General features: G+C 42.2%; 2 long non-coding RNA genes across 3 annotated transcripts; both read right to left on the reverse strand.

Moving 5' to 3' along the window:
• Positions 1 to 52: 52 nt before the first annotated feature.
• On the reverse strand, positions 53 to 5233 carry LOC106146885. The gene is made up of 4 exons (XR_001231505.1): positions 5130 to 5233; positions 853 to 925; positions 329 to 536; positions 53 to 250 (listed from the first exon to the last, which is right to left on the reverse strand). It is a non-coding gene; the product is annotated as an uncharacterized LOC106146885 (long non-coding RNA).
• Positions 5234 to 5269: 36 nt separating this feature from the next.
• Positions 5270 to 7471, reverse strand: LOC102016131. Of its 2 annotated transcripts, none has more exons than XR_259641.2 (3): positions 7407 to 7471; positions 6950 to 7200; positions 5270 to 6194 (listed from the first exon to the last, which is right to left on the reverse strand). It is a non-coding gene; the product is annotated as an uncharacterized LOC102016131 (long non-coding RNA). The 2 variants fall into 2 exon arrangements; XR_259640.2 differs by having other exon boundaries at positions 7296 to 7460.
• Positions 7472 to 16743: the final 9272 nt, after the last annotated feature.

A 16743-nucleotide genomic window follows, 5' to 3' on the forward strand; every position in this document is an offset into this window, starting at 1 on the left:
GTTGAGCTACTGCCTGAATCTCTCGCTAAGCTCACTTACAGCATTCTGTTTTGTGGGGCTTGCTTTCCCAAACTTTTCCAAACTCCTCCCACAAACCAGTTTCAAAGTCAAATGAACCACATGGTAGGCGTCGTCACAGCAGGGGTCCTACTCTGCAGGCATGTGATGCGTCCCAGAGATTCCAGCACAGAAGAAAAAGGAGTCACTTCTTCCCCTCCTTTTAACATAAACAGCACCTGCTTCCATGATCCTAAGAGAGATAACAAATAAAAGTAACAAAAGCCTAGGAGATCACCAAGGCACCAATGGGAGATTCAGTGGGACATACCTAGAGCCAGAGGTGTGTGGTCTTTCAATTCTGAAAGACTGAGTCACCAGCCTCCTTTTCTTTTTTCCTTTTTTCCTGTTGCTGCTGCTACCTTTTCCACGATCTTCAAGAAGTGTAGCTACTGTCAGGACTGGCCTGAGAGAGACCTCAGAGACTTGGGCTGCCCACTGCAAACAATGGACTCTCCCTCACTGGCAATAGCTTGCCCCTGGTGAACAAGAAGCAAGGGCAATAAAAAATGTAATGTGAGGCTAAGGTTGCCCGCAGTCCCCTGATGCCAGCTCTGTGTACCAATTTGTGCTGATTACCCCTACAGCCTTCAACTCAAATATTTTACCCAGATTCTTCAAGATTCTTTAAAATTGTACCCCCAAATATATATTCAGTTCCTCTTACAGATATTTGCTGATATTCACTCCAGTGTCAGCCTGCCTGGAGGTAAAGGAATAAAATCTGATCTTCCTCACCCTTTCAGTCTCGGGATGGTTCCTCACATGCCGTTATCACAGTTACTGACTACTTACTACTGGGTGTACACTTGGCAATCCTTTCCTCATCGTCGTACACAAGCACTTGGACTATTGTTGGTCCATTCAACTGTAACAGAAGCAGGAAAGCCGTATTTATTCTGGTTCTCAGTTTTGGAGATTTCAGTCCTCGGTTAGCTGGCTCCACGGCTAAGGGCCTGAGGTGAGCCAGATTCCGGAGGGCAGAAGAGCACGGCAGAGGAAAGCTGCTCATCTCATGATAGCTGGGAAGCAGGGAAAGAGAACAAGCCCAAGAGAAGGATGCTGGAAACAAGAGGCAGTCCCCAAGGTCACATCCCCACAACCCACGCCCTTCACCTGGACCCCATTGCCTGCGTTCATTGCCTCCCAGTAACACCATCAAATTATTCATCCATCTACTGATCAGTGCAGCTGATGGAGCCAGAGCCCTATGAACCAGTTATTTCCTAAAGCCCCACTTCTGAACATGAACTTTTGGGAGAACATCTTAGATCCAATGCCTTCTCAGGAGCTGCTTGTGAAGGGTTCAGGCAAGAGCCTAAGGAGAAAGCCAGGCCTGGTGGGACGCCTATAATCTCAGCACTCAGGAGGTAGAGGTAGGAGTATCGCTGAAAGTTCAAGGCCAGCCTGGGCTGCATAATGAGACCCTGTTTCAAAAGAAACAAACAAAAGAAACCAAGGGCAGCCAACAGCAAAGAGGACTCAGTCTTACAACTGAAAGGAACCAGATTTCACCCACAATCTCGGGCCTCAAAGGGTGGACTGCTGTTGATTTCAGTTGTGAGACCTGGGGGAAGGCCCTACCTGAACTGTGCAGAGACTTCTGACCCCAGAGACTGGCACTTCACAAAGGAAAGACCAAGCAGTAAGCGTAAGTATTCCGCCCCAGCAGTTACCAATGAAAGGAAGATTTAACTATAATGAAATACCACACTCACCCACAGGATAGCTAAGATCAACAAGATGACACCACGAGGTGGCTGCAAGGGAGGAGTGGCTATAACTGCTGTGTGTTACAGATGGAAATACAAATGGTGCATATAGTTTGGAAAATGGCTTCTTAAAAAGTTAAGCAGATACTTGTCATGTAATTCAGCAAATCCAAGCCATATAATTCCAAGAAAAATGAAAATATTAGTCTAAACCAAGACCTGCCCAGGAAAGTTTACAGTTGCTTCACTTATAAAATCCCAGACTTGGAGACAAATCCAGTCACCATTGGTGTGGAGAGGATAACCCAGCATGGCACGCTGTCATTCCAGGTAAAATAGTCCACTCAGCAGCACAGAAGAGCAAGCTCCTGCTAAATGTGACACAGCAGATGCGCCGTAGGAACGCTGCTCTGTTGAGTGACAGACCAGGCACATAAGAGTACACATGGAACGATTCCACTGAGATGCAGCTCTTAGAATAGACTAAGGTAATCTGGGATGTCGAAAGGAGTATGTGGCTGCCTGGAGTGTGGGAGGAGCCCTGGGGGGCAGAGGGACCTTCCCAGGAGGACACTACATTTCTGCTTGTGGTGGACGTTACAAGGTCTACATTTGTCAAAACTTACCTATCTATTCACTTTGAGAGGGGTCACTTTATTATGTGTAAGGTAAAGTTGATTAAAGTAAAATAACACAGAGACCATGGTCTTGATACCATACAGGAGAGACTCAGGGCCGAGAGGCATCGGGGAGGAAGGCAGCTGGCTACGCTGCTCATCACAGTCACAGCATCACAGTGATGGCTCCCCATGAGCCAGAGGCCACCCAGCAAACCACAAGGAGAGCAGGTCAGACAGAAAGGCAACTGACGCCAGGAGTCAAGACCCGGGGGACGCCAAGGCTCTGTGCAATCACAGCGTGGGCTGCAGGAGCACCCAACCCCAAAGGCAGAAAAGACACCTTTTCCAGCCTATCGTGGACATGAACACTACTACAGGCTACAATAACAATCTCAGTTCCAGAGAATAGAAGTAATGTAAATAGCACAATAAAGCTGATTTCAAAACAAACACTGTAAAATATCCCTTTGCTGTTATTGTCTAAACTTCTGTGTGGAGAAGTCAGCTGTCCTCAGAGACAATAACTAAACACAGTAAAAGTATATGAAATAGCCAGAGACGAACCAGAAAGATGGAACCCTGTAAGAAGAAAGTTCCAACCCAAAGGAGCTGAAGCAGACTTGGCTATGAAATAGCAGTACTTGGTCTCGGACAGGGAGATCTAGGAGCATGAGGACCTCCAGTGTCTCTCGTGGTTTACTCAAGTTTATTCTAAAGTCTATATGAAAAAATAAACAGGAAGAGTAGGAAAATCCTGGAAAAGATTAGCAATGGTGGGAGTGTGGAGCTATCCCCAGCAGATGTTAAAAATACATAAGTGTCTGCAGCTAAAAGTGTGGCTGGTGAATAAACAGACTAGAGACAGAACAGACTAGAAAGTCCAGCAATAGACTCACACTCACAGATGAAGTTTCTGGAAAAGGATATGCCTCAGGTTGGGAAAATATAGACTTTCCAACAATAGTGCTCAGCGTTTGGGTTACCACTGGAAAACACAGGTGGGTGCTGTGTCACACTGCCCACTGTAGGAGGGTAAACTCCAAGTGGATGAGAGACCCAAAAATAAAACATGAAATCATTTGAGCAGGAGAGAGGCGTGTGACTTTCTTCATAACCTGGACACGAGGAAACTCTTTCTAAATATCGTTCAAGATTCCGTATCAATAGAGAAGATGTTGAGAAATTAAAACACAAAATATCCCTGACCACCAAAAAAAAGAGCAAAATCAAAAGGCCAATAGCAATTTGGGAACAAACATTTGCAAGTTGTCACAAAAGGATAATCTATTTTGAATGAACAGTTTCCAGAAATGGAAGACGAAAAAGACAGAGCAAGAATGACAGAACAGGCAAGAGCTGTGAAGAGCTCTTTCTCAGGACCCCAGACACCAGGGCCCTCGACAATAAGCACATGCCCAGCCTCATCTGCAGTAGGAAAGATGTGAACCATGAGCCGAAATGCCATTTCCCAACCATCAGGTTGACCAACCCAGCCAGCCTACTTTGTTGTGAGAGGTGGGAAGCCCAGCTGTTCACAGTGGCTAGCAGCAAGTGGTCCAGGCAGGTAGGGGACTCCCTGGCCCCTGTGCAACTATAGGCCATATCCCTGGCTCTGTCCCATGATGCACCTGCACCAAAGCAGGGAACGGTGGACACCTGGCTTCTTTCTGAGCCCCAAGCACTGGGAGCACCTCACAGGGAGGCACTGCTCGGACCACAGAAGATCTGCAGCACAAAAAGCCCAGTTCTGAGAGGAGGAAAGAACACTGCACAGTGCTATCCAGCTGTTGGTGTTAAGGGAAAGAGTAGAGTGTGCATTTGTGAAAACTGGGTCCTATTTTTGTGTGTGTATAAAATGGTGTTACAAAAGAAACACTGAAAGAATTCAATGAAATGGTTCCTGCAGGGAGCACAGGAGTGGGGTTGGGACAGCTTTAACCTTTGACCTTTTGTTTTTTGGAGCCAGGTCAATGTTCTATACATTTGAACAATTAAAAAGAAATGTTCTGATACTGAAACCAAGCTGAAAAAGTACATCTGAATACACACACACACACATACACACACACACGTAACAACTCACAAAAGAAAGGTCAGCTCAACACAGCTTTACCTCCTGTCCTGGTAAGATACAGCACAAAGAGAAATGGGAGGAAGTCTTCATTTAAAATTTAGAGAACAGAAAAGAAACAGTGAAAGACAGTTCTAGAGACCTACAGCAATGTGAAAGTGGTGCTTGACGCGGTTCCGGAGCTGTTTCTAACCACGTGCTGCAGGTGCAGAGAGGAGCTCTCATTACTGGAGAGATGCACGCTCGAGTATTTCCATGTGGAATGTCATGGTGTCTGCAACTCACTCTAAAATAGTTTAGCCATGAAATCATTAAAGAAGGAAACAGCAGTAAACCTGGGAAAAGAGTTGGACAATTCCTACTCCCCGTAGGTTCGAAAAGTTTCATAAATGAACATTAAAATGATTTTTATAAAAGAACAAATAGATCTGATTTAGACAAGGGGTCTGGTGAGTGTGGGCCTCAGGCTGAGCGTAGAGGAGAGCAACTGAGCGCTGAGGAGGAAGCGACTGTTGAGAGCAAGGGCTTGGGCAGCTGACACTGCGTCCCCGCTCATTCTCTCTTCTTTACCCTGAAGAAGCACCCCTCAGAAAACCAATAAACTATTACGAGAAGCCATCCTCAGATGAAATCAGTTCTGCGTAGCCAAGTTTGAGCTGTGCCTCTTACACAAACCAGATGTTCTGTCTCCAGCCAGCAGCTTCTCTGGAAACCATAATGGGGGCCTGAGTCACACCAGCTGCTCCTCTCAGCCCCGAGGAGAAAGGAGACTGCCATTTTCAGAATCTGAAGGAAAAAAAATGCTTAAACTTTATTTGTAAAATCTTATCAATATATCATCCTTCAACCTCAAGGGGATGCATGCAGTTTGGAGACTTGAGCAGATTTTTTCAGGCTTCACTGGAAAACACAGCTCCCAGGGTGTCAAAGTCAGCCCCTGGCTGCTGTGTGTGAGGGAGGCGTGGCTCCGCCCAGCCTCCTACACCAGAAGGGCTGAGCTCAGGTGAAGCAGCTGTGGCTGTCTTGCTAACAAGGCAGTGGGCCGTGGACAGTGGGGCTGCAGGGACACAGCCCTGTGCTCCTTGGCCTGCACTTGTACTTCCCCAACAGGGGGAAAAGGCACTTTTTATGGGGGAGCTTGGCTCAGCAGGAGGTACCTCGATGGAAAGCGTGCCCTTTCTTAGTATAAACTCCTTCACACCCACTGAGGCAGGAGGCAGAGGGCTTCGCTCCCTCTCTTGTGACAGGATGAGGCCACAGGGCCGCAGAGAAGGGAGGTGATGGAGTGGGAAATGTGGGCGGGAAGAGACAATGCTAAGGGCTGTAGGGTGAGCAAGTAGACTTGAGAGGCCGAGGCACCTAAGTGTTCTTCTTCCACTCATTCCAGTCAGATAGCTTCCTCAGTGTTCTGAGGGGCCCAGGACACGCGGAGCCTTGTACCTAGGTGGACAAAGGGAAGCACTGGTGCTGAGTCTTCACAAACTGGCAAAAATCCCGAGGAAGCCGTCATCTGGGTCTCTGAAAGAGGAGCAGCACCGAATGCAGGCTTGCCGTCTTCCCAGCCTTGCGCCTGGCTGTGGTGTGAGGCGGCTCAGCACTGTGGTTAAGGGAGAGGTGTAGAGCCAGCCTGCTTTGATGCACGTCTCAGTACCTCTGCTTGCTTGCCTCTGATGTGGAGTGATAAGAACACCCACAGAGCTGCCTCGTCACCCCGTAAAGCACCAAGACGAGTACCTGGTGTAGTAAAGAGGATGGGAAGTAAACGGGGAAGCACCCATCAGTGGTCATGAGGTAGACTGACGTGGGGAGCGACAGAGCACCTCGTGCTGTGGGGGTGTGCAATACACCAGCACTGCTGCTGCACCCCATCCGCCCTCCTGCCTTCCCAGGACAGCCTTCCTGGGTTATATCCCACTACTCCTGCCTCACACTGCTTCTCTGTGAGCTCTGTCTCATGTTCTGCAGTTTGTTCATCTCCCGCCAGTTGGATCTAATGAGGTCTCCCACAGGCTTGCATTTGATCTCCCATTCTCCCAGATGGAACCCAAATGTGGCTGCAGAGGCCATGGGGCAGTTGTGATAGTGCTACCCAGACTTCCCCCTGTGGTGGGAATGGCTAGGCTGAGGACGGCTGGGCTGAACTGCTCCGAGAGACAAAGGGCACAATTCAAACAGGAAGCTCCAGACATATACCAACTGTCTATATGTCAGGCAACATCCTGCCTGCTGCAGAGATGACCCAGCAAACTCAGGCAAATTGGGACGGGGACTGGAGCAGTTGCCTACCGGTAGGCCTCAAACCCGGCCCATTTGAGCTCCCAGAGCAGAGGTTCTTCACAGCTTCACTTCTAGACCATGCTGGAGTTGGGGTGATAAAGATTTTGACGCTACACCCAGCCCAGATCAAATGATTCTGGATCTCATGGCTGGGGCCCAGGTCTGGCCAGCTCTGTTAAAAATCCAACTCATTTTAATGAGCAGCCACTGACCTGGAGGAAAAGAAGCTGAGGATGCAGTTCTAGGATGTTCACATTCCTTACATGCTCGGGAAGTACCAGAAACCAAACAAAACGCTTTGTCCAAACACCTCTTGGAGGAAGACGAGAGCCATGCCCACTGCACAGAGCATTCCTTTAGTGAGGAAGACGAGCTTCCGGGCTGGCATGTTGGAGGACTCCAGCTGGAGATATTTGCAGCGATAACAGGCTAGCCTCCCAGAACACAGCCTCCAGCACTCACCCTGGGGGAAGAAGAGCGATAACTGAGTCTCACAAACAGGAGCTCAAAGCTCCAGCTGCCTGAGGCGCATCATGATCTCAGTGGCCCTCAACCCACTCCTCTGGACTGGACTCCACTTCCGGGCCTGTTGACCAGGGTCCTGGTGGGGCTGCTTCCCCAGGGAGTTCACAAAAGAACACAGGTCACACGATATGTGAATACACACACCCCAACCTGGGCCTAGGTCATCTGGAGTCAGGAGAGGCGTCCCAGAATCCCCTAGGTTCCCCATCCTTGCAGCTCATTGGTCAGTGTGGTGTCACGTGCACATGTGTAACCCAATCCCAGGCCACGTGGCCCCGCTGGCCCCTCGTAGTGTTTTCTGTGGCAGCCATTATTACGTCCACGGCCATGGGGTGGGCAGGTCTCAGAGCAAGCGTGAGAGGACAGCGGCCACCTCGGCCCATGGCCTGAGGAGGTGCCTGCTCTCTGCCGCGCGCTGCCTGCGTGGCCCCCGCGGCCCAAGGAGGACGACGAGAGGCAGAGGCTCGCGCTGGGGAGGCCTGGTGCGCCCCGCTCGCTGCGGCCTGGTGCCTGTTGCTTCCCGGAACCCTGGTGAACTCACCTGGCCTAGGGGGACCAGGCCGGACCTGCCACGACGGTTTGGTCCATTCGTTCCTTCCTGCACTGGCAGCCGAGATGTGGGGGGATATTCCAGCTCTTGGGCCGCACGGGCTGGACGGCCAAGGACTGGATGAGCCCACGTGGGGACCAGGGTGACGGAGTCGGCGTGTCACACGCTCCACCCGCCCCGCGGCAGGGTGCCTTTCGGGATGGTTTCTGGGGCCATCCCTGATCAGTGGCCGTCGAAATGGACTCAGTCTCTCAATCTCAGGAAGTCCTAACAGGGAGCCTCCACCCCGGTCTGCATGAAGGAGGCTTTCTCCATCAGGGCAGATGGAGGGCTCCAAAAGGGAACCCTTGCGAAGGCAACTTCTCATTCCTTCTCAGCAGCCGAGACAGGGCATGTAGTCCTAGGACCATGACTGCAGGACCTGGAGTCCCTGAGAGGACCTCTGAGGTGTGTAACTTGGGGTGGTTTCTGTTGTCCTTGTCCTTGTTTGGTTGAAGTGACAGTCACTAAAACTTTTCCTGAAAGTATCCTGTTTGAAAGGTAGCCAGGAAGGAGAAAAGAGGATAATCCGTTCTGTGCATGCTGACATCAAAGGGGAAGTGGAAACTAGGGAAGGGCATTTCAACAAACAGAAGAATGAAAAGGCAGCTGAAGATGTGGCCCTGGGCTTAGCGTGGGAAAGGACTGGTATCTCCTTGACTTTCTTGTTCAAGGTGGCTATGTCAAGAGAGGAGGCAGCTTAAGGCTGGGCAGGCCGTGAAGGGCTTTACCTGGCATGCGCCTCCCACCCCCATGCCCTGCTAAGTTTTACTGTAGTGCCAAGTGAGACCTACACCAGAAATATTCGCATGTAGGCTCAACGGTGTTGGTTGAGGGTGTACAGTGAAACTGTATTTAAAAAATTAAAACTGAAGACAAAGGTGATATCTGTCAGTAGAGAAATAACTAAATAAGCTCTAGCATATTCAAACTAAAAATTACCACACAACCACTAAGAAGAATGGGAGAGCATTAGGGTAGCAAAACTTCATGAGACTCTGCCAAACACCCAACTGGAATGGCAGAAATATGAAGACTGGTAATATCAGATATTGAGAATGTGAAGTGATTTAATCTTCCGGGAAGATTAAATGGTGCCATCAGTTGGGAAAAGGGGCAGATTCTGTTAAGCCCAAATATGTGCTTGCGCTGATACAACCACTCTATCCTAAGTGAAATTCTCTACAAAGAAAGTACATGTTTTTTCATGGTAGCTTTATTCATAATAAGCCAAACACAACTCAACTGTCCACCAACTGGATACTGAATAAATACACTGTGGTATAATTCACCAAGGGAGTATTACATAGAAAAAAAGAATAAATACATGAGAATATGGATGAATCTTAGAAGTATTATTAAGCAAAAGAATCACAGACACAAGAGAGTATATGCCATGTGTGTCCATATTAAATTATATTAAATCCAAGAATAGGAAAAATCAAATCTATGGTGCTAGAAAAAAAGAATGGTTATCTCTGAGAGACAACATTGACTGGGAAGAATCTTGATAGAAATATAACTTGATGTGAGTGGTGATCACACAGTGCAAATGTGTGTGAAATTCACTGAGCTATACAATGAAGATCAAGATTTGGGTATTTGATGTGTAAATTATTTCTCAAGAAAGGAAAGCAAGAGAGGTTAACAATGGTTAACTTTTATTTTTGTGCTTTTTAATGTTTTACCAAGTTACTGAATTGGATTGAAAAAGAATTACTTTATTTTTCACAAAAGTAGAAGGCTTAAAGCTCTAAAACTATAAGGCAAACCTCTTGTGTTCTTTTTCATGACATACCATTGACTAGAAAGAGTGAGTACAGGAGATTTCTACTTCACATTGGCATGAGAAAGACCTTCATTCCCTTGAGAACAACAAGATAGACTAAGAGGAGGAGAAGACAGAACTAAACTCCAAGAAGAACAAGTATGAGTGAGAGCCTGGGCTCACAGATTCTACACTGAGGTCTCAGTAAGGCTGGCCTGCCACGAGCTAAGGGCTGTGCTTTGGATGGTAGAAGGCTGATGGGACAAATTTGAGTCCAGAAGAGACACAAAGGCACAGTTCTACTCTTACCCCAGTTTCACTATGAACTGGCCAGTGGAGCAGGGGTGTCTCCACAGAAAGAACCTACCGGCTAATGGCTTCTTATGGCTAATGAACTCCACACCCTCCTTCAGTTGAAGCTGCAGCCAGTCCTTTCCTAGCACAAACGCTGACAAGATGCGAAAGACTGTCTCAGAAGCTTACAGTTGGGCTAATTATGGTTAACTCAACCTCACTGGAGCTGCAACATCTCTGTCTCAACTAGACACGGGGAACTGAGATTGGCTCCTCACCACACTCGGAGAAGAGGGATTAGAATCTGTAAGGAGCAAATAGAACAAGACAAAAATAATTCAGTCTTTATTATTCATTTATACACAATGTAAATATTACAATAAAATATACAAAACCTTTAAGTATAAAAATGTTGTCTATACTTAAGAGAAAATACAGCTTTTAGAAAGAGATGATCAGAATAAGAAGACTAAAATAATTATGTCAAACATGAGGGAACAAATGGTTTATTTTAAAAGATGAATATAAATACTGAAAAAGAAAGATCTAAAATAATAGCCATGTAAAAGAAAAAAAATCAGTGAACAGGCTTATAGTTGTGTAATGCAGAAAGGGAAGGGATCAGTGAACTTGAAGAAAGATCAATGGAAATCGTCAAAGCTAAAAAAGGAAAAAAGACTAAAATATGAATAATAACATATAGGAGATATTTTAAAATATGAGATTATATCAAATGGCCTGATATATAAACATTTAGAGTCCAAAAATAGGAGAGAGAGAATGAGAAAATAGAAGAAAAATATTTAAAGACTTAATAGCCAAACATATTCCAGTCTAAGGAAAAATTATCAACGCCTGCATCCAGGAAGTTAATGAATCTGACATAGGATAAATGCAAAGAAAACCATCACAACTAAACAGCTGAAAACCAAATATAAAGAGAAAACCCTAAAACTAGTCAGAAAAAAATATGCATTGCCTAGGGAGAAAAATGATAATTTTTAAATGATGGCTGATTTATCATTGGAAAAGAATTCTGGGAAACGAAGCAATGGAAAGACATGTTTAAAGCACTGATAGAGAAAAAAACTTTGACCTAGAACTATAAATGGCAAAATTATTCATTAAAAAGAAAGAAGAAATATAGATTTTCAGAGAAATAAAAGTTAAAAATAGATCTTTGTAGCAATTATCTCTACAAGAAGTTTTTTCTTTTAATTTTATTGGTACATTTTAGATGTATGTAATGATCATATTAATGTGCACCCATGCTTATTACAGCACAGTTTGTAATAGCTAAATCTTGGAAACAACCCAAATGCCCATCAACCAAGGAATGGATAAAAAAAGATATGTTGTTTTAATACAGTGGAGTGCTACTCAGCCGTAAAGAATGATAAAGTTGAGACATTTCTAAATGAATGCAACTTGAGACCATACTCTTAAGTGAAATAAATCAGACTCACATGTGTAAATATCACACTGTCTCCCTAGTGTGAGAAACTGAAAGAGTAAATGAGGTCCAAAGTGTACAATACAAGAAGTTTTTAAGCTAAAGAGATATGCTGCTAAATACAAACATGGATCAACCTCAGCACTACTGATATTTAGAGCAAGATAATTCTTTGTTGGGGTTGTCCTTGCATCATACATATTTTGTAGCATCTGCCCACCAGATGCCAAGCAGCTTCTCCTCTAGTTGTGGCAACCAGAAGTGTGTTCTGGGGCAATGAATTCCACAAGAGAAAATGAAAAGCATCACAAGAGGTAACTTCATTGGTTAATACAAAAGAATATTCTCTGTATCTTTAATTTCTGAAAGTTAATCAGGTTGAAAACAAAGATAGCAAATAGAAACACACTCTTACAAGATATTTTTACAAGTTAAATGTTATATTGATTGAAAGCAGACTAATAAAATAAGTCTATGTGAATTGTATAATACAACCACTATACAGGTATAACTAAGGAAAAAGTGAATACAAAAATATATTGGATTAGTTTTTTTAGGTAGGGAAAGAGGAAAAAGAAATAAATAGAAAATAATAACAAGGCAGTAGATTTAAGCCTAACCTCATCAGTAATTATAGTAAATGAAAATGGCCTAAATCATCTAAGTAGAAGCCAGAGATTGTGAAACTGGATTGAAAAAGTAAAAGCCAACTATAGGTTGTTTGTAAAGCTATAAACAGGTAGAATTTAGAGGATGGAAAAAGATGAAGAATGAAAACAATAAAAGAACCTAGAGTGGCTGTGTTCATTTAAAAAAGGAAATCTTAACTGGAAATAAAAGTGATAGGAAGAAGAGCATTTCAAAATGATGAAAACATTATTTTAGCAAGAAAAGATCATTAAATATGTACCTACAAAAAGACATACTATTATTGGAGGTTTAACTCCTTTCTTAAACAAAAAATATCAGTAAGACTACATAATAACTGAAAAACCATCAGTGAACTTAACCTGAGTGACACTTAAAATAACACTACACCCAATGATTCAAGAATATACATTATTTTCAAGTTCCTGTTAAGCATACTACAAGATAGGCTGTATGCTGAGTTATAAAATAATGTCAGTGAAATTAATAAGATTGAGAGAAGAGTGTGTTCTCCGGCCACAGTGGAATTGATTAGAAGTCAGTAACAAAAATACATGGGGGAAATTCCCCCATATATTTGGAAATTAAATAATATAAATCTAAATAACAGAACTTGAGGAAGAAACAGGAAAATTAGAAAGTATTCTTCTGATATTTTAACAGGATATTATAACTGCAAGCCACAAGTAGTGAAAGAAAAATTAGATTTCATCAAAATTTAAAATTTTGTTCTTCAGAAGTCACTATCAAGATAGTTAAAACAACTCAAAAAAATGATATGAAATAATTATAAATCACGTATCTAATAAAAGACTGGTATCCAGAATATAAAAAGAACACTTCAAACTAAGTAATTTAAAAATTGGGAATAGACTTGAACAGACATTTTTCCAAAGAAGATATATAAATGTCTAATACAGAAAATATTGCTCAACATTATTGACCATCAGGGTAATGCAAGTCAAAACCACAGTGAGAAAGCCAGGTGTGGTGGCACACGTCTGTAATTCCAGCACTCAGGAGGCTGAGGTAGGAGGATTGCCATGAGTTTGAGGCCAGCCTGGTCTACATAGCTCAAGGGCAGCCTGAACTGCATAGTGACACCTTGTCTCAAAACAAAAACACAGTGAGATATTATTTTGCATCCATTAGGATAGCTAAAATAAAAAAAATAAAAAGTGTTAGTAAGAATGTGGAGAAATTGCAATCCCCAGCCTTTGTGGTGGGAATATAAAATGGTATAGCAATGTGCAAAACAGTTTGGGAATTCTTCAGAATGTTAAAACATAGATTGCCATATGATCCAGCATAGATTACCATTTGATCCAGTTAATCCATATCTAAGCATATACTCCCAAGAATTGAAAACATGTCCACACAAGAGCGTGTGGGTGAATGTTCAGAGCAGTAGTATTCATAATGACCAAAAAGTGGACAGAACCCAAAGATGATGAATAGATCAGGAAAAGGTAGCATCCATGCACTGGAAAGTTGCCCAGCCATGAAAAGAAACAAAGTACTGGCTTATGCTATAACATAGTTGAACATGACATTTTGCCAGGTAAATTAGATCAGCCACAGAAGACTGATTCCAGTTAAAGAAATGATCAGAATAGGCAAATCCACAGAGAAAAAATAGATTGATGCTTGCCGGGGGCTTGGAGAATGTGGGACGGAGCACGACTGCTAGTGGGGTTTCTTTTTGGGGCGATGTTAGATAATGGTGATGATTTAATAACTTTGTAAATATACTTGATTTGTGTACTTTAAAAATTGGATTTTATTTTAGATTTTATCTCAGTGAAACTACTGATAAAAAGTGGTGGAATATTATGAACCACTTCATGTTAATAAATTCAATAGCTTTGATAAAATGGATAAAATCCTTGACAGACCTTACCAAAACTGGTCCAAGAATAAATAAAATAGGAAATAGGGGTCATACTTAAAGTCTTTCCATAAAAGAAACTTCAGGTTTAGACGACTTCATTCATAAATTATGCCAGACTTTCAAGGAGTAAGTAATACTTATTCACACACTTTTCCACGAAAACACAACAGAAGAAAGAATGCTTCCCTAATCATTTTTGAAATCAGGATAATCCTGAACTCGAACCATTACAAACTAAAGAAAATTCACAAATCAGTATCTTTCATGAACACAAATGAAGAAAATAACGAAAAATTAGCAAATCCAATAGAAATACATTTTTAAAGGCACACTGTCATGACCAAGTGAAGTTTGTCTCAGTAATGTGATTGAAAATCAGTAAGTGAAATAAATCAGACCCACATGTGTAAACATCATATTGTCTCACTAGTGTGAGAAACTGAATGTGTAAATAAAGTCCAAAATGTACAATAGATGTAGTGAATTGGGAAGAAACTTTTCGAAAGAAAAGAGAAACTGTGATGATGGGGAAAAGGAAGGGAGGGAAAAAGGAAAAAATTTATTTATACACAATATAGTTATGATGGTTACACACCTAGTTTCTCTTAGTTCATTGAAAAAGGTTTGTGCTAATATTGTTTGGACAAGATATCATATCTATATTTTATACTCTGAATAACTACCGAGAAGGCAACAATACACAATGTATTAATTATTGTAACTCTCCTACTAACTTGTTTTGAAATTCTGTTTTATTGTTAATTTTTTTTTTGTTTTTCTAAAAAAGAAAATCAGTAAGTATGTTTTTTGGTTTGTTTTGGTTTGGTTTTTGAGACAGGATCTTGCTACATAGTCCAGGTAGGCCTCAAACTCACTGCATAGATTGACCTTGAATTCATAGCCTTTCTGGTTCAGTCTCCTAAATCCTGAGGTTATAAACATGTTCCACCATGCCTGGCTGCATTTCATCCTAGTAATAGATTGAAGGATAAAACTCATAAGATCATCTAAATAAATACAGTTGAAACTTTGTGACAAAATTCAGTATTCGTTCATAATTTGGGATATGGAATAGAAAGTGGCTTCTTGAATTTGTGTGAATTTATTGATAGCATTACAGATTATAGGGAGAAGCTGAATGTGTCCAATTTAAGGTTTAAAATAAGGCAAGTATATGGGCTATGGTTTTGCTGTTGTTTTGTTTATCTGTTTTTCAGTTCTAGGGATTGATCATGGAGCCTTCATACTGAGCAACATTTTTAATTTTGAGACAGGATCTCACTAAGTCACTAAATCACCCAGACAGGGCTGGAATTTATGATCCTCCTGCCTCAGCTTCACAGAGTCCTGGGATTAGATCCCCTTTCCACTGAGCTATATCCCCTGAGTCCTGGGATTAGAGGTGGGGATGTAGACTTTTACTGCTTCTGTGCTGTACTGGAGTTCCTAATGTGCAATACAGCAAGAACAATAGAACTATGATGATAAGAAAGGAAGATTTAAACCACTTTGTTCATAGAAGATCTTATTGTGTGTGTAGAAAATCCTAATAACTAATTCTAAAAATAATGAGTTGTGTTCAAGTGACATGATACAAAGTCATTATACAACAACCAAATGATCATTACACTAGCAACAGACAATTGGAAAATGAAACATTAAGTGAGAAAATACCATTAATAGCATCAAAATTAACACCTAAAATTTAATGAAGAAGAGCAAGGTCTAGGTACAGAATACTACAAAGCATTGCTAAAAGAAATAAGATACAAATAAATGAAGATATATGCCATGTTATAAATTAGAAAGGTAAAAAATTTTAAGGTATTACTTCTGCACAAATTGATATAGAGATCAAATACAACTTAAAATCTTAGATGACTTTTTTTAAACTTTTCAAGTTGATTCTAAAATTAACATGGAAATGCAAAGGACTTGGTAGCCAAAAAGTTTTTGAAAGAATAATAAAGTCAGATTTACACTACCTGATTGTAAGACTTAGCAAAGCTATAGCAATTTGGAGAGTTTTGCATTGTGTAAAGGGAAATCAGTCAAGGACTGGAATAGAAAGTGGTACAAAATGGAGCAGCACCTAGATAGTCAATTTATTTTCAGCCAAACCACCAAAGCAAGTCAAAGGGGTAAAGAAAGTCTTCTCAACATCTGTGCTTGAGCCACTTGTTAGCTGTTACAAATATATATGGATGTTGCTGTCTGTTTTACAGCATACATAAAAATTCTATATGTATCAAAAACCTAATAAAGGCTAAAAATGTAAAACATCAAAGAAAACGGAGGGCCGGGGATATAGCTCAGCGGCACAAGCACCTGCCTGGTAAGTATAAGGTCCTGAGTTCGATTCCCAGTACTAAAAAAAGAAAGAAAGGAAACATAATTGTCTTTACAACCTTGGACAGATAAGACATACAGAAAACACTAACCATGAAAGAAGAAAGTTAAAAATTTGTACTTATCAAAGTCTATTACTAAGAAAATAAGTAGGCAAGCTACAAAGTGGTATAAAATATTCATAAAACATATATCTGGAAAATTATTCATATTCATTATGAAGCCCTACAAATCAATAATAAAAAGAGATCCCAATTAAAAAGTCTTTTACTTTTTACTATCTATGGGGCATTTGGAGGTATTGGGGCAGCCCAATTAATCGGCCTCAGCCCAACTAATCTGTTCAAGACTACACAACTGTAAGTTTGGACTCAAACCCGCATCTTCCAGCTCCAAAGGTGCTTTTGTTGTTGTTCTTAACAAATACTCTGTGCTCTGTGACACTGTGTTGTCAGCAGTGGGAGAGAAGGAGGAAGAGGTGGAGAGATA

Source organism: Chinchilla lanigera, unplaced genomic scaffold (genome assembly GCF_000276665.1).
Source record: "Chinchilla lanigera isolate Chin_1 unplaced genomic scaffold, ChiLan1.0 scaffold00006, whole genome shotgun sequence".
NCBI classification, from domain to species: Eukaryota; Metazoa; Chordata; class Mammalia; order Rodentia; family Chinchillidae; genus Chinchilla; species Chinchilla lanigera.